Below are 3,968 nucleotides of genomic sequence, written 5' to 3'. Positions count from 1 at the left end.
ATGGAAAAGGAGCAAATATTAGAGACCTATTCTGCACAGCTCCAAAAGTCGTGAAACTTCACGGAAGACATTTTTAGAATATATAAAAAATACTGCGCGCAAGAAGTTCACCATGGGGGCCACACCCTGCCCATGAGGGTGGGGGCGCCCTACCCCTTGGGCACCCCCCCTACCTTGTGGGCCCCCTAGTGGCCCTCCGATGTCTATCTTCTGCTATATGGAGTCTTTCGATGAGGAAAAAAATCATAATCCATCTTTCCGGATGAGACTCCGCCGCCACGAGGTGGAACCTTGGCGGAACCAATCTAGGGCTCCGGCGGAGCTGTTCTGCCGGGGAAACTTCCCTCCGGGAGGGGGAAATCATCGCCATCGTCATCACCAATGCTCCTCTCATAGGGAGAGGGCAATCTTCATCAACATCTTCACCAGCACCATCTCCTCTCAAAACCCTAGTTCATCTCTTGTATCCAATTCTTGTCTCTAAGTCCAGGATTGGTACTTGTGGGTTGCTAGTAGTGTTAATTTCTCCTTGTAGTTGATGCTAGTTGGTTTACTTGGTGGAAGATCATATGTTCAGATCCTATATGCATATTAATACCCCTTTGATTATGAACATGAATATGCTTCGTGAGTAGTTACGTTTGTTCCTGAGGACATGGGAGAAGTCTTGCTATTAGTAGTCATGTGAATTTGGTATTTGTTCGATATTTTGATGAGATGTATGTTGTCTCTCCTCTAGTGGTGTTATGTGAACGTCGACTACATGACACTTCACCATTATTTGGGCCTAGAGGAAGGCATTGAGAAGTAATAAGTAGATGATGGGTTGCTAGAGTGACAGAAGCTTAAACCCTAGTTTATGCGTTGCTTCGTAAGGGGCTGATTTGGATCCATATGTTTCATGCTATGGTTAGGTTTACCTTAATTCTTTTGTTGTAGTTGCAGATGCTTGCAATAGAGGTTAATTATAAGTGGGATACTTGTCCAAGTAAGGGCAGCACCCAAGCACCGGTCCACCCACATACTAAATTATCAAAGTACCGAACGCGAATCATATGAACGTGATTAAAACTAGCTTGATGATATTCCCATGTGTCCTCGGGAGTGCTTTACATCATATAAGAGTTTGTCCAGGCTTGTCCTTTGCTACAAAAAGGATCGGGCCATCTTGCTGCACCTTATTTACTTTTATTACTTGCTACTCGTTACAAATTATCCTATCACAAAACTATTTGTTACCTATTATTTCAGTGCTTGCAGAGAATACCTTGCTGAAAACCGCTTATCAATTCCTTCTGCTCCTCGTTGGGTTCGACACTCTTACTTATCGAAAGGACTACGATAGATCTCCTATACTTGTGGGTCATCACGTTCCCAAAAGTTGTGCGACAAACACTAGGCATATGGAGTAGCAAAAGTAGGATCATGCTCATACAAGTTTTTGATATGCTCAAAACCAATGATATTCAATTCAAGTTGAGTGACAAGCATGCATATGCGAGAAAGGGCATTCGCTACAATGTTTTCCTTACCCTTAATGTACTTGATGACATAAGGAAAAGACTCAATAAATTCACTCCACTTAGCATGACGCTTGTTCAACTTGGTCTGGCCCTTAAGATACTTGAGACTCTCATGATCGGTATGAATGATAAACTCATGGGGACGAAGGCAATGTTCCCATTCATGCAAAACGCACACTAAAGCATAGAGCTCTTTGTCATAGATGGGGTAATTGAGTTGCGCGCCAGACAGTTTCTCACTAAGGTAAGCTATGGGGCGCTTCTCTTGCGTTAACACACCTCCTATGCCATTACCACTAGCATCGCAATGAATCTCAAAGGTTTTTCCAAAGTTGGGTAAAGCAAGCACGGGAGCATGAGTAAGCAAGTTCTTGAGCTCATTGAAAGCGGTATCTTGGGATGGTCCCCAAACAAAAGGCGCATTCTTCTTGCTCAAAGCATGTAAAGGCGAAGCAATGGTGCTAAAATCCTTCACAAAGCGACGATAGAAGCCCGCAAGGCCAAGAAAGCTACGCACTTGTTGCAAATTGGTTGGTTGTGGCCAAGTCTTAATAGCATTGATCTTGGACTCATCAACATGAACACCCTTAGAGGAAACAACAAAACCCAAGAAAACGAGCTTGTCAACGCCAAAAAGGCATTTCTCCATATTAGCATAGAGATGCTCCTTTCGAAGAGTTTGCAAAACGGTTCTAACATGGGTGACATGCTCTTTGAGAGACTTGCTAAAAACAAGGATATCATCAAAGTAGACCACAACAAATATACCAATGTAAGGGCGAAAAACGTGATTCATAAGACGCATAAAAGTACCCGGTGCTTTAGAGAGACCCATAGGCATGACTAACCATTCATACCAGCCAAACTTGGTTTTGAAAGCGGTTTTCCATTCATCACCCTCTTGTATGCGGATTTGATAGTAACCACTCTTGAGATCATTTTTTGAAAAGATAGTGGCACCACTAAGTTCATCAAGCATGTCGTCAAGGCGTGGAATGGGATACCTATAGCGAACGGTGATAGCATTGATAGGTCTACAATCAGAGCACATGCGAAAGCTACCGTCTTGTTTTGGCACAAGAATGACCGGGACGGCACAAGGCCTCAAACTTTCACGCACATGTCCATGGTCTATAAGATGATTTACTTGCCTTTGTATTTCTTTGGTTTCTTCGGGGTTGACGCGGTAGGGAGCTTTGTTCGGAAGCGGTGCTCCGGGGATGAGGTCGATGCGGTGCTCAATGCCTCGTAGTGGAGGTAGTCCCGGAGGTAGCTCGTCGGGGAAAACGTCTTGAAATTCCTGCAGAAGAGAAGACAACACTAGAGGAAGAGTGTGAGAAGTGTTAGTTTTTGGTGCATTGTCCTTGCACACAAGGACGTAGTGTAGGACACTAGATGGGTTCTCACACACTCCTCTTATCTCACTTTTGGTGGCAAATAGGACTAGGTTCTTCTTTTCGCTCATCGTGGAGGTGTTTGATTTGGGCTTGTGGCGCTCACTCTCTTTTTGGTGGCTCGCTCTCTCGCTATGATCTCCACGATGAGTGGCTTGCTTATTGGCGACAACTTGGCTTGGATACATGGGACAAAGTACATACTCCTTGCCCTTCATCTTGAAGATGTAGTGGTTCGTTCGGCCGTTGTGGATGACTCCTCTATAAAATTGCCATGGGCTTCCAAGAAGAAGATGGCAAACAGTCATTGGAACGACGTCGCACTCCAAGGTGTCTTCATAGGCGCCAATTTTGAAGGAGACTTGTACTCGGTGCTCGACTTGGATAGTGTCGGAGTCGCTAAGCCATTGCACTTTGTATGGATGTGGATGCTTCGTCTTGGGCAATTGGAGCTTGGAGCAAAGTTCTTCACTTGCGAGATTATGACAACTCCCTCCATCGGTGATGACCTTGACGGATCGTCCATTGATGTCGGCCTTGGTATGGAATATGTGGGTTGGTCTTCTTCTTGGTGATGTTGTAGAGTCAAGACCTTGGAGACAACAAGAGCGGGACTTGAATCTTCATCGCAAAATACTTGTTCTTCTTCATCGTTCACTTGTCGGTGCATGGCGACTTGCTCGATGGCTTCCATTTCGCCTTCACTCATTGAGTCATAAGTGACATCATCGTTGAGGATCATGGTTCGCTTGTTGGTGCATTCATAGGACTTGTGGCCTCGGCCTCCGCAAGTGAAACACTTGAAGGAACTCATCTTGACGGTCTCATCGGTTGGGGTTGATGATGATGAAGCTCTCGGCTTGAAGTTACTCGTAGGAGGATGACTTTGAGTTGACGAAGCTTTCTTGGAACTCGACTTCTCGACATTGCTTGTAGAAGGCTTGGTAGATGGTGTTGGAGTCGTTGAAGCTTGGTTGTTGGAGAATCTGTAGGACTTGGATGAGAACTTGGCATACTTGAAATCATCTTGCACTTGGCGTTCCGCTTTGGT

This window comes from Triticum urartu, chromosome 7 (genome assembly GCF_003073215.2).
Source record: "Triticum urartu cultivar G1812 chromosome 7, Tu2.1, whole genome shotgun sequence".
Taxonomy (NCBI): domain Eukaryota; kingdom Viridiplantae; phylum Streptophyta; class Magnoliopsida; order Poales; family Poaceae; genus Triticum; species Triticum urartu.
The sequence above is the reverse complement of the archived record's forward strand: the minus strand, read 5'-3'. Positions refer to the sequence as shown.